Source organism: Limulus polyphemus, unplaced genomic scaffold (assembly GCF_000517525.1).
Source record: "Limulus polyphemus unplaced genomic scaffold, Limulus_polyphemus-2.1.2 Scaffold2935, whole genome shotgun sequence".
NCBI lineage: Eukaryota > Metazoa > Arthropoda > Merostomata > Xiphosura > Limulidae > Limulus > Limulus polyphemus.
In genome coordinates this window covers 1-15,371 of record NW_013668545.1, presented here as the reverse complement: position 1 = coordinate 15,371, position 15,371 = coordinate 1, and the positions used below count along the sequence as shown (strand labels likewise).

The 15,371-nt window shown below is 29.8% G+C and overlaps 1 long non-coding RNA gene across 1 annotated transcript; it reads right to left on the bottom strand.

Moving 5' to 3' along the window:
• Nucleotides 1-15,055, bottom strand: LOC111087976. The gene is made up of 3 exons (XR_002612597.1): nucleotides 14,819-15,055; nucleotides 5,583-5,731; nucleotides 1-132 (listed from the first exon to the last, which is right to left on the bottom strand). It is a non-coding gene; the product is annotated as an uncharacterized LOC111087976 (long non-coding RNA).
• Between the last annotated feature and the right edge of the window lie 316 nt (nucleotides 15,056-15,371).

Sequence of the window (15,371 nt, the reverse complement as noted above, 5' to 3'; positions counted from 1 at the left end):
GCCAATCATTAGTAAAAGACAAGTCCCCTGGAATTGATGGCATAATGGTTGAGTGGTTTGTAAAATTTTGTCCTAAAATGGGCATTTCTCTACTAGAAGTTTTTAATGAATCTCTAGAGAAAGGTGAATGTTCTAGAAGCGAGAAGAAAGCAATAATAAAGTTAATACCTAAAAAGGGGGATTTAAAAGAATTAAAAAATTGGCAACCATTATCACTTTCATGTAATGATTATAAAGTACTTTCGAAAGCTATAACAAACAGAATGAAACCTGTTACGAGTCAACTGATTCATGAGTCAGACTTACACTGTTTCAAACTGATGTATTTATGATAATATAGATGTTATGCATTATAAAATAAATCTTGCAAATCAAAATAATGAACATTTAGCTATAGTAAATTTAGATCTTGAAAAAACCTTTGACCTCATAAATCATAATTATTTCAAAAAGATACTTAGCAAATTTGGTTTTGGTGGGAATATTATAATAGCAGTTGATGTAATGTATAAAAAATACCGTATTTTATGTAGTTCATAGGTCGGTTTCAACTTCAGCTATTCCTTTTAATGAGAGGTGTAAGACAAGGAGATCCAATAAGTGGTTATTTATTAACAATAGCAATAGAATCTGTTTTTATAATTTAAGAAAAAAAAAGTTTCTTACGCTCAATATCAAGTTATAGTTATCATCAAAAACTTATTTTATCATCTTATGCTGAAGATATAAACATTTATATTAGACAGGAGTCAGAATTTAATGTTATTCAAAATACAATAAAGGAATTTGAAGCATATTCGGAATCAAAGTTCAATGAAGAAAAATCCCTTGGTTTATGGTTTGGTGCTTGGAAAACACGAACAGAAAATAAACTAGGCTATACGTGGTGCTCGAATCAAGGAATAAAAGTATTTGGAGTGTATTTAGGAAATTCTTTGGTATGGATTTAGAGAAACTGGGATGAATTGAAAGAGAAATGTAGTGAACTTATTAGTCTGGAAGCATTTTCAACCTTATTTATCATTAAAAGAAAAAATATTAATTCTTAATCAAATTATTAATTGTATTATATGGCACAGGTTTCAGATATTAGAACTGCCTAAAAATTTGATACCTAATTTTCAAATCATATTTATATAAATTGTTTGGAGGAAAGTTCATTGGGTTAATAGAAATACTACATCTTTTGAAGAAGGTGAATTAAATCTTATATCATTGAATGATTAACTATTTTTAGGATTCGTTACTTTGAATGTGTATTACATAAACGAACCAGTTCACCCATACAAATTACAATAGAACCATGAGGAATTATAGGAATGTTTTATAGCTCTACTTTATAAAGGTGGTGTAGCATTAACATAAATAAGAAGGAAATATCAAACTGTTCAAGCATTTCTTAAATTCTTATTTATTAGATAATACAGGAAATCCATTTTGTTATTTTTTGTGGCTGATAAATAATATGATAGCAGTATCAGACATTGTAAATAACGACAAAATAGATTGAAAAACATAAGGTCAATCTTGCCGTCACAAGTACAGAATGATGAAAATAAAGAGTATTTGAAACATTTAGTGACTGAAATTACAATACAGTTTAAGCATATTGTTAATCCTATAGGATTAACTAGCAATAGTGAAAAGTTAATTAATAATGAACCAGAAAATACAACTAATTGAGAATCACCAGTAGCAGAAGAGGACATTAAAACCTTGTATAACAATTTAGTAAACATAAAATAAAATAAATTTTTGAATGACTATAATCTTCAGTTACCAAAAAGTATATGGAATACGATATATAAAAGTTGGGTCGAAAAACGTGATGCGGATATACAGTGGAGACTTAATTCGAGTAAATGTGACTGAAAATGAATTATGTCTGTGTTGTAATACTATGATAGGTAACAATTGGCATATGTATTTTAGGTGTATTGTAATACTATTATATATAACTATAATTAATAGTTTTGTGGAAATATCTCCTGCAGAGAATGACAATCGAATAAAATGAAAAGTTTAGAAGACTTATGAATAAACCATAGATCTGGGAAATATGCTTAGACGTTCCTGAAAAATATCACATCCAATTTCTAGTACAGCAATGGGCACAAATGTTGCTCCAACTTATGCTAATATCACTATGGCAATTTTCAAAGTACAATTATTTAATATACTACCTACTTATGTTGAAGATAATTTTGTAGTTCAAATATAAACTTTTTGGAAAATATTTTTACATGATTGTGTTGTAATATGGAAAGATACTCAAGATATTAAAAGTTTGTTCAGATTTTAAATTCAATAAACAAGGAAATTAAGTTTATCTTTGAAAGAAATAATAAAGCTTTGTCCTTTTTAGATGTGTTGGTGTTTCACCAGAAAAGGAATTGTAACTGACATTTTATATAAACCCACAAATTTACATCAATATGTAGATTTTTTTAGTAAACATACCAAACATATGCAGTTAAATGTTACAGCAAATCTTGAAAGTAGAATATATTGTTTGGTTTCAAATGAAGAAACAAGTGTTAATAGATTATTAGAACTAAAAAATTCTTAATTTGGTGCCATTATCCCAAAACAGTTACATTAAAAAGTTTTGAAATAGATAAGTATAACTTTTTGATAAAAAAATTTAAACAGAGAGATTAGTGAACATAAAGTGACCTCTTTATATTTATATCTCTTTTATTTCATTATTAGCAAATGTAATTATTGTCATAAATATAAAGCTAAAAATTGATATTGTATTATACAACATGAAAAAATAAACAAAATTCACATCAGCCCGACAAATTATACCCTCAAGAAGAATGAGCATTATGAACTATCTGTGTTGCTTTTTTTTTGGGGGGGGGGGAGGGTAATTGTTAAAGTTACTAAATAATATTCGCTAGTGGGAACAAATGTTTTAGCACTTCAAAGGCACAGAGAAAGTTAAATTCATAAAAGTATGATGAAACCAAAAATTTGGTGCACTCATAATTTAATTTTTTTTGTGGTTTTATTGCAAACCGATGTAAGTCTATCTGTGCTAGTTGTCCCTAAATTTGAACAGATAAACTAGAGGAAAGGCAGATGGTAAACAGCACCCACCACCAACTTTTTGGGTACTCTAATGAAATAGTGGGGTTTGATCACCATTCTTTATTATGCAGTACAATTTGAGGGCAGTGAACCCTTGGATTCATAGTGAAGCATGCTAATCACAAGCCCAACAATAAATGATTTGATAAAAATAGTGGTGATAAATAGGCTCATTTCTGTTTAGAAGAATGCAAACTGTGAGGTCTCCAATGGGATTTGTTTTGAGACTTTTGTTGTTTATTATTTTTATCAAAAACTTTGATAGCCTAACTTCTTTTTTTTCCTACACTTTTAAGTTTTTTTTTCTTATTCAGAGGGATGTGGCTAGTGTTAAAGAAACAGCCAAAGTTTGAACAATTTGTTAGATATGAAAATATAGAAAGGACTTCTTGTATAGGGACCCCAAATGTTTAGAAAGAAAAATTATGTTTATTTTGACTACTAAAAAGCTTTTAGTTTTATTTAGAGATTGTGATCTTAAGAGTAAGAAGCTTATTGCAACCTTGAAAAAGAACTGATGAAGCTTCAATTAGGATATTTTACAGTTTGGTTTCTACTGGCAGTCAGGTGACTTCTTGAGGTAATGATCTCTCACATTTCATTGAGAATGACCAGTCCAAGTATAGCAATAGTCACTGTGGTTAAGCCTGACATTAATTATTTATATAGCTAATGTGAGAGTTATTCAATCTGAAACACAATCTCAATATATATACAGTCTGGAACAGGAAATCGGAAGAGTTAGACTCGTTTACGAGCTGATACAGAGTATATTTACATATAACTCTCCAGTAAAGGGGACTGTCCACTGTGGCAAGTATAATAATTGTGTTCGTTTTAAATAAAGCTCATTTATTGTGATCATACATTTGTGTTTAGTCTCTATTTCTCACAAATTCAGTTAGTCAGAGAATACAGAACTACTTCAGAGTAAACATCTTAATGAATCTCCCATTATTCTGCAGAACAAACACTGTCACTTTTAGGAAAATGCAGTAATATCTGAAAATACCACAGTACAATAAATATATCTTTATTCAGGTACGTTCTGATATTTCAATAAATTTCCATGAAGCATTTGCATGTACTTTATAACATCCATGTTGACTGGATGTTGCAAGGTCGTAAACATGTGCTAAAGAGAAAGGTTACTTACTGCAGTTCCTGGTTCTTAAGTTTCAAGATAGCATGTGAGTGTTTCTTTATGGATTTTCAGTAATACAGAAACTTGTACAATTGGCTTGGGATGACTTAGAATTGTATGTAAGCTACTGGTTGAAGTACATAACCTGTAAAATTGGGGCTACCTTACTAAGGATTGTCCTAAGTATAAAGTATTTTAATAGTTATGTCTTTGGTCTCTCTCTCGTTTTTCTGGTGTTCCCTCAACTCTCAAAACCACACAACGGTCATATGGATAGAAACCAGCTAGTAATTTAGTAACATATAAAAACATCAGAGTGAAAGAGATTTTGTTTGTCTATTTACTTGTTTTATTCTGCTGTAGTGTTCAGTTCATTCTTTTTTTTAACGATCCTGAACCTATGTTTTGCTGACACTTTAGATTTTTGCCAGATATCTAACTGAATACCACACCAGTAAAAACATCCAAGTTAAAAAACTTTTGAAAGACTTAAAAACTTGCAATTCATTCCCTGAAGAACAGAAGATGAAGATTATTTGATTCAAGTTACTAAAATTTTTAGTGGTTTTTAAACATGGTAATAATAATTCCAGCTTTAAAAACTTAAATCCAGACCTGTTCTTTCATAAATATATTCTGTATTAGAGTTGATGTCTAGGTGCATGCTATCAGTTCAAGTTCTATTAAAGGTTTGCAGATGGCTTTTAATTATTAAATTCAAGATATATGCATGTGGATTATCATACTTTAAATTATAATTTTGATGGGAGTAACCTTAATAGTGTTGTGAAAAAAAATGATATTTGTGTGCTGCTGCTAGTGAGATGGTAAATAGGATTTTGGGTTGTATTTACAAAAATACTGAATGTCAGTCTAAAGAGGTTATGATTTTACTGTATTGGTCACTAGTTAGGCCTTATTTGGAGTATTGTGTTCAGTCTTGGGCTCCTTACCTTAATAATAAAATTGAATTGTTTGAAAGGGTTGAAAGGAAGGCTACTAGGATGATTCCTTGGATGGTAAGGTTAAGATATCTGAAATTGTATTCTCTTGAAAAAGATGTTAGTGGGGATATAACTGAAGTGTTCAACATTAAAGGAAATGATAGTACAGACAGTTTTTTTAATGGTAGGAGAAGGGAACACACATACAAATTTTGGCATGGCATGAGCCATTTTCAGCTTAGTTTTACTTTTCTAACAGCCTGATTAGCCTTTGAAATGGCTTGTATTAATATGTACTGGATGCAGTAAATTTAAGGCTTTATGTGAACTTGCATTCTTGAGGCTTATATTTCAAGAAAAGTAAAAAATATCTTAAACTACGAAACTCTTGCACTTACTTGACAGAAAGATGATTCCGAGTCAGAGTCAGAAGATATAATTACTTCATCAATGATTCTTGGTTTTGAAGCCATTGCAAGCAATTAGTAAACACTAATAACTTTAACCTTGGAATTCCATAAATTTTTCCATTTTTGAGATCTGAAATCTAATTAAAAATACTAATGTTGACTAATGTAGATAAAAGTACATAAAGGACAAACACCTCTTAATTGTATATTATATAAAGCTTTCTACACTACATCAATAAATACTATGTGTATCTAATAATTTTTCTGTATATCCTACCACTCTGTATTACAAAATGCATTTAAACAGCCAGTATCAAATTATTACAAGATAAATCCTCTACGATAAAGAATTAAAATGTGCATCAGCTACAAAGTACGTACTTAACATAGTAACAATAAAGTTAGAAAAAACAACCTTTACTCTCCAGGTATTAATACAAAAATATTTTATTTGTGCCAACATTTTGCCACTACAGTTTCATCAGAGCTAGTAATATAAGAACTATCTGATGTGAAAAATATACATTAACCTATTAAACTGCTTTTGGTGTTCTGTTGCTCAAGACTTTCGTAATGTACTTTTAACAACATTTAGAATATTACCGTTATCTAGTAATTTTTCTAATATTATAGTATAATTATGATACTAACTATATTACTATACTACCATTTGACATAATTACTAATGTGAGAAATATACACTTAAAAACAGTTGCAAAATGTTATATTCTGCCAGAAAATAAATAAAAATTGAAAAGATACAAAATTTACTTACTGTGTTCACAAAGAAAACTAACAGATAACACTCACATAGAGATTTTAACCAACTTGAAAAATATTCATATAAATCATCCACAGTAAAGGACATTATGTAACTAAGGAAAGAACAAACACCTATAAAAACTCCACACAAAAAGAAACAGAAGGCACAAGTGAAGTCTCTCAAAATACTCTAGATAATGTTATTCCTTCTGCTACTAACCAAGACCCCATAGAAAATACATATCACCAGAAAGATAACCAGAATTACCTATCATTCAGCAATTACCCACTTGACTCCAAGAAGTATCAACTGTCAAAAGTATCTGTAGCCACAAAACAAAACATCTTTCTATAATACCACATAAAAAATATCCTGACTACACATAAAAATCATCAAGTAAACATTTCAACAACAGAAAAAGCTACTATAAAAGAACTCCAAATAAACAAAAATCTTATCATAAAAGAATTGAACAAAGGGAAAGGTTTCATAGTCTTAACCAAAAAAACAGTAACAAGTGTAAAATAGAACATCTTCAAGATACATCTACATTTGTAGTTATAAACAAAGATCCGATCTAATCAAGACCGTTGAAGAAGCCAAGAAAATAATCAAACATCTAAAAGTAGGAAGTATTTTGCTGGAACAAATACTAACAGAATTGAAACTCTCCCATAATCATATACTTGAACTATATATATGGAGTCCATAAACCACAGTATGAGCACACAACTCTACAACAGAATCAATATCCTGGTTACTGGATCAGCTGTTGAAATCATGTTTAAAGTATGCTTCATCACACTTAAACAATACAAAAGAACTCTTAGACAAAATATATTCTCCAACACATATAATATGTGATCACTCCATTTTACCTATCTTAGATGTAATTGCCTTGTACCCATCCATACTTATAGAAGGCATAAATAGCATCATTAACTTCCTATCTTAAATTAAATACTTCTTTCCATTTAACATCACCCTAGAAACCAACACAATGCTTAACTGTCCTTTTTGACAGCTACTTTAAATTTGGAGGCACTTTGAACAAACAAAAGAAAGAAATAGCAATGGGTAACAGAGCAGCAGTCATATTTGAAGTAATATCCATGCATACACTAGAAACAAAAGCTTCTGATACAATACAAACAAAACAAGTTAGCTCCAGAAGATTGATACAGATACATTGACAACATATTTGGTACATGGAATCATGGAAAAGATGCATTACAACAATTTAACCACTTCCTAAACAACCTTCTAACCCAGAAGAAAACTGTTTCCTTAGACATAACCCTAAAAGTTCAAGATGGACAAGTAAAGAGTTCTATGTATATATAACAAGAAATGGAAGAAGCTATTATTTCTACATTATAAATCACACTATCAAAATCAAGTCAAAAGGGGAAAACAATAATAGAACTAAAGAGAAATCGTAATTTCTCCACATTTAATGCCATTCAAACAACATAAAAAGACCTTAAAACACTACTATTACAAAATGGATATTATAAATATTAAATTGATAATCTTTTCACATCACAAAAAAAAAACACAAATCACAACAATACCCAAAAACAAAAGACATACAAAAACACCCCTACAATATTCTTCCAGAACACAACCAAAATTGTAAAGCCATTAAACACACCCAAGTGACAATCAACGTAACACAAAAACCAGGTGAAACACTTAAAAACAATTAGTTCATTCCTCATCCTCAAAAACAAAATGTGACAGTAAGCAACGACATGCCCAAGAAAATGGGAGTAAAATAAAAATGCCACACCAAAAAAAAAGTCTATCAAATCATGTGCAATATGTGTAGAGGAACATATGTATGAGAAACTAAAGAATCTTTACATAGACACATTTCAGACAACCAAAACCCAAGTATAGTTGCAGTTTTTCAAAAACCTAAAGATCTTAACTCTGACTATGGGGTTGGGTATGCTGCACCCAGTACGTAACCACCAAAGTAACCATGAGAGTAGTCATACTATAACTTTTGATAATGTAAGCACATCTTCAAGAAATGTTGCAGATTAGCAGTAATCATTATAAGGCTTTTGTACACAAAATCAGGTTTTTGAATTAAGTATTAAGATTTTTAAATTAAAGATTTGCTCATGAAGTTTATATTTTAGAATGCTGAATATCCAACATGCAAAGTAATTTTGATTTTAAGATGAAAAATACTTGTCTTCATCTGAAAATTGTATTTGCTTAATCTCTATAACCTGCTAAATATCTATCAAACACATTTTTAAGAAAAAATGTGTATTATTATTATTTTCTCTATCCTATCTTTTATACAGGGTTAGTCGATTTGACTGACCTCACAATCGCCATAAAAATTAGAAAATAAAGCAAACCCTTTTTCAATCCTAGAATGAGTGAAAATTGTAACAGAAACCATAAATCTTTATTCTAAATACCTTAAATCTTGTAACAATATACATCTATTAATATTTTGTTGTATTGACCTCTGAACATGTCTGACTAATAATCCTGCCATGCAAGTTGTAAATTATACAATGCACATGCAGCTCATGTTACTGTATTGAATAGCATAAAACTGACCTTTACAAAAACAAATGTCTTACTCTTCTTTGTCTTAGTACTAGTATACTAGTATTTTGTAAAATATAATCATATTTCAGATACCACACATTACATGTCTATATGTTATTACTGTTTACAAATAAATCCTTACATTTCAGTTATTTTTCTTAAAACATAGAACCATAAATAAAAAATATATAGAAAACAATGATCTCTACTATTTACGACATTACAAAGTTATTTTTTTATTCGTGCTTGTATTTGCTAAGCCTTGTCAAATTTTGCACGTGGAGGATGTAAAAGGAATTTTTTTTTGTAGATTTTATATATGCGTTTTGAAATAACAATATATATATATTACTACCAAAGTACCACAAAACTCTACTGTAATTTATCAGGCTTTCTAAGCTATAGTTGGGTCTAAAAAGTCTCATTTCTGATCAGCATATTGCCTTGGTCATCACTCAAATTCTGCAACGATAATAATAATATGGGGCAAGAAACGACAAAGACAATGCCTCTGAGGGTGAAACAGAACTGAGTTTGGATAGGAAAAACAGAAGGAAAATCATTGTGTATTTCAAATTAAAAGCTTTATTTTGTTGATGTTCCTGTTACAAGAGAGCAGTTCAAAAATACATTTTTTTAAAATCTTGAAGCTGATGTACAGTTACTTCATAAGTCTCATTGCTTAAAGTTAATACTTACCTACCTGGTAAACGTAATCTGGAAGGATAGTTCAGCTTCCCAGGACCTCAATGAAAAAAATCAATGCCATATTTACTAAACTAATTGGGAAACTCATTTCTATTGCATTAACATGATTGTGGCCTTAGTGCCCTTAAATGAGAAAAAATCCAGAGCCAAATAGTCTTGCCCTAAAAATGACAAATTTCCTGGCCTGTAAAACTGTTTTCCCTATCAATATTCTACGGACCATCCTCTATAATTGCAGCCACATTAATAAAGTACATAATAGCATTTTTTTTTTTTTTAACACAGTAAGTAAATTTTGTATTCTTTCAACTCAAAATTTGTTTCTCAACTGCCTCAATATGTGTTTATGTTGGGGCAGACCAAAATATTTTAAAACTTGTTGAAAGTTTGTATGTCACGTACATAATACTTGTCAAAAGGTAGTATAGCAATATAATTAGTATCATAACTATACTATAATATCAAAACAATTGTGAAACATAAATATCCTAAACATTGTTAAAAGACATTATGAAAGTCTCAGGCAACAGAAAACTAACAACAGTTTATAAGTTAACATATATTTTCAAACCCTACAGTTTTTGTACTATTAGTCCTGATGAAGCTGCAATGGCAAAACATTCCCAGAAATAAAAAGTTTTATCATTGTCTGGAGGTTAAGGTAATTTTTTTTTAACTTTATTGTCAAAATGATTAAATATCTCAAGTATGTACTACAAATTCTGAAAAACAATAAAATATATAACCCAATGTTAAGTACTGTTTTACCGATCATGTCACAATCTGAAATCACCAATTGCCGATTATGATAGCACACATTTGGTTCGATTCTGATTGCCAGTTATGTACAGTAAAGTTAATGATGTCATTGCAAAGTATTGTGGACAGTTTAACAGTAAAACTGTAACAACTACAGAGAATGTATTTTGAAGCTTCATTAAATTTGAAATAGTTGAAGTTATAAATAAATGTCCCATGCCAAAAAACAATCTATGGCTAGTACATGATCGATACATAATGTTATGTGACTGTTGTGAAAGACAAAAAAATTGTTAAGATTCATTGCCTAAATTCATCATTCACTTCAGCCTTAAGTTTGAAGTTTTTTTTTGTCACTCTACACATTTTGAACTACACCATTTTCTTAACCAAATGAAGTATCCAACCAAAGGTCAAATAAAGTGACAGCATTTGAAAGTTTTTGTTTGTAAAGAGAGCAATCCTCAAATCGATTGTCGAAATATTTTTTAAAAACTGACCCTATTAAAAAATTCTCCTAATTGTATCTTTATTGAGTACATAATTATCAACTTTTCAACCTTAAAAAAAGTAAAAGAAATGACAACTTTAAATGCATTATGATAAAAAAGACCCACATAATGCTGGTTGAATTATTTAAAATTCATCACCTTCTGGCTGAACACACATGCTTTCATTGAATTTGTTTCAAATCTCAGCACTTATACTGTGTCACTTTTGACATTTGTCTAAAAATCACAAAATATTAGCTTTTACTGTCAATAAAGACAAATACACTCCCCTGTTAGTTAGAGGTGCAATGAGCAGTTGATTAAGACAATTGCCCACCTTTATGATTTCTGTTTTTCAACCATTTGCTTCCACCTCAAAAAACTCAAAATATCTAGTTTTTCTCATTCAGAACCAATCCTTCCAATCAGCAATGATATTAAATTTTTGAAGAGATTTGGACTATATGAAAATGTGGCATAATATTTAGATGGGTTTTAATCTTAATAAAAGAAACATTGTGCATATTGGCTATTACAACATTAATTACTCTGAAAACCTTATACTTAAAACTAGATGAAGTTGAAGATTTGTGCATAGCTGCTACAGTCTAAAGCCTTCTAACGAATACACATTATCTAAGTTAAAGACAGGATTGTCAATTGTATACATAAATGGGAATATTGAGTAAAAGGTCTACAGTTACACATCATTAGAAATTATGCGTTCAGCTTTGGCTACCATATTTACAAAATAATGTAATGTTCTTGAAGGTTCAGTGATAATCTAAAAGGATGATTCCAGGTTTAGAGGGTTATTTTACTGGAATAAGATTAAATTTTCACATGTTTTCGCTGGAGAGCAGAACAGTTTAGAGGTGACATGATTGAAAGTTTTGAGTTTGTTAGAGATTTGCAATTCATATATCCATATAACATTTGTAAGCAGTAAGACAATAGTACAGGACATGTTTAAGAAAAGGAAAGCTTGGATATGACAGTTACTTTCTAATAGAGTAGTTGGCTTATAGAATAATTGCCTTAAGAAGAAATTGGATTAGTATTTTAAGAGATCAGGGTTGAATATAATAAAAGGGGTATTTTTGTAGTTTAGGAATTAGAGTACGATGATAAAAGATTATGAAATAGTCCAAATGGTCCCTTTAGATATGTCAACTCTCACTGATATTCCAAGTCTTGTGATTCTGATGTCTACCTAAGTCTCATTTAGAAGTAAATATGCACTAAAATAATGAAAAGTGTTCTTACCAGATATGAAAATCATGTTTATAATATCTTTAACAGAATGAAATTCCCTGTTTTTTCTCAGACTTTTCCCTAACAATTTAATATATGCTTGTAAAGTATCATTACTTATAATAAAATGTGAAATTATGAAACAATATTCACTTATTATTTAATAAAGACAAAACAGGTTGTATGTTAAGTCACAGTTTGCTTAAATGTCGTCTTACAAATTTTCCATATGGTGGGTCATGCTGTTATTCAATTATTGATACTTTTCAGAACATACACATCAGACAGTTTATCCATTTGTTTATCATAGTTCATTCTGATTGCACTTTTTGATTTTAAATTAAATCACAAAAGCATTATTACAGTATAAGTAACACTGTGCATTTTAACAACTTGTGATTAATATGTTTTGACTTTTAATACACAAAAGGAACATGTTCACTGGTGTAAAATGGAATATTCGCCAAGTATTCTTCTCATATTTGTTTCTTGTTAAACACAAAGATACACAATGGGATATCTGTGCTCTGCTCTCTGTGGGTATCAAAATCCTACTTTTAGCTTCAGAAGCCTTCAGATTTACCACTGAGTCACCAAGAGTCCTCAAATGCCAAATATTTATTAAGGCAATATTATGAGGTGCATACATGCACAAAAACTCATGAAACTTTAGTATGCTAATTATACCCTACAATAAATTCATATTTCCAATATCTAAAACACTTGCAAATGCCAGATATTATTTATTAAGGCAACATTCTATGAGGTGCATACATGCACAAAAACATACAAAACTTTAGTATGCTAATTATATCCTGCAATAAATTCATATTTCCAATATCTAAAACACATGTTAAAGAAATCATACAATAATTCAAAGCACAATGTATTATTTACAAACATGCTTTGAATCTGTGAACATAAAGTTCTTCTCTATCAAAAGTATTGAAATCTTTTAAAATAATGTGACCATATATTTATAGATAGATCACAATACCAAAAATATTTTCAGGTTTATGCAACTTTTGTTTTTTCACAAGATCACCAGAGTACTTATACTCACAAATAACTAAGTTATAAATTCCAATTATACATACAAGACACTTCATACAGAATCAGGTATGTGATAAAATGTCCACAACATTTATAAATGCATCATTCGTACACTATCATGATGTACAAATATCCTTGTAGAGGTTAAAGTTACTAGCACAGACATGAACATTACTGTACATAAACATGTTCTTCACCAACAGTAATATTGTATAATAGTATTACATAAACCAAGTGTCAAATTTTTCATTTTGTTCTTGCATAATGATGCTTTTTACTTCAAATAAAAACTACATGGTGTTTGGATTAAGACACAATGAAAAACACTATCACAACAACCATACTAGCACTACACAATTAGTTAATATCTTGATCGCAAGAGCATACTGTAGTCTGAAAGCCATGGTTTCAAAACAAAACCAAATATTACTCCTATTATACTTTCCCATCCATATTTTGCTTTATATGGGTTTTCCTTAACTGTCACTGATGATATTCTGTCTTTTGGAGATACCACTTATCAACAACCCCAGCTGTACTACTGATCATAATGTAATAAGCTATAGGCAAAGTTTTGATTTGTTTCATTTTTCAACTGCCACTTTTATCAAAGTAGTCAAACTATTTTTGTTTTGACATCTTTCAAATCTTTCCTATACAAATATGTTAGTAACACAATAAACCAAAGGTATTATACATTCCATCTATGATTACTTACTGACCTGGGGACTGTTTAATTAATGCAATAAATTTAAATAGTAACCTGTTAAGAGCTTTTAGTTTTAGTCTGTAGTAAAACAATCCTCCCTCAACTAGTTTTAGAAAGATGAGACAAAGACTTGTCTAGAGCCCTTGCACTCCATATGGGTGGGAACCTAGCTATTGTTTATGTACGTATTACTGCTGCCTTCATATACCAGGATAATTAAAGGTACACAAAGATCAATACAGATGAAACAACGTCCCCTTGCACCTCCATCACCAAAATCATAATGGGCAGACAGTAATCGAACTATTCTATCTGAATAAATGCATTTTGGCTTTTATGACTCCAATTTAGAGAAATTAAGTGTGACCTGACACACACTGGCTTTTATATAAGTTAGATTATTTTCCCAAAAGTTTTATCAGCAAACGTAAGTTATTTATTGACCATTCCTTCATCTATGTCACTGATAATGATGTAAATTAAAATGAGGAAAGATCTTAATACGGAGCCCCAAGATACTTTAGCAGTAGCACATTGTTATGAACGTTAGCCAAATATCGTGCTAAGTAGGCCTACTCTCTTTTCTTCTTTTTTACACTTTGACTCTTGAAGTTTGAGTTTAAGACCGTTATAAGTTGTAATTTTACTGTAGTGTTGTACCATATTTCTAAATAGTCATAAATAGACCTACTTTTTTAGTTTTACAATTTGACATTACCATTTCTCTTAATAATAATAACGAACTACGTACTCTTTTTAATTTTACAATGTTGAAATGTAATAATAACAAAGACTAGCCTGATATTGGGGTTATTTTAAATAGTATTAGTATTTACTATACATTAGGACAACTATACTCTTTCTAAGTCTTACCCTTATTTAATATTAATAGTAATACAAATAGTCTTACGATGGCCTGATTTCTGTCCTGAAAGTGAAAATATTAGCCCTTTAGTAGCATGCCATAGAACGTACAAAACAATTTTGAATCACTTCATGACTACAATCCCACAAATATTTATTTTTATCTTATTTCAAAATTAGATACTTAAATTTTAAATAATTAAAAATGAAAAATAAAACCGCCTAATTCAAGTAGTGAATACCCTATTTCCGTATTTGTAAACTGGGTGATGGAAAACATGATGCGCACATTACATTTCAAAAGTAACAACGAGAAAGAAGATAGAAAAATCAATAGTTTTTGTTTCTTAAATTGCTTAATGGTAAATTAAGTTTGACTATTATAATTAATGATATTATCATATCGACTTTCACTTTATTTTAATAATTCGTATTATGTAATTTTAAACCGAATATTTGCATGAAAAAGTTAATGAAAATATCTTTCTGTCTTAATTTTATAGTCACTGATTTTAGCTTTTGCTGTTGGTAAATTTTTCAATTGGCATTTTGTATTCTTAGGTACATATTGTTACGTCTCCGTTTGTTAATTAACTTTC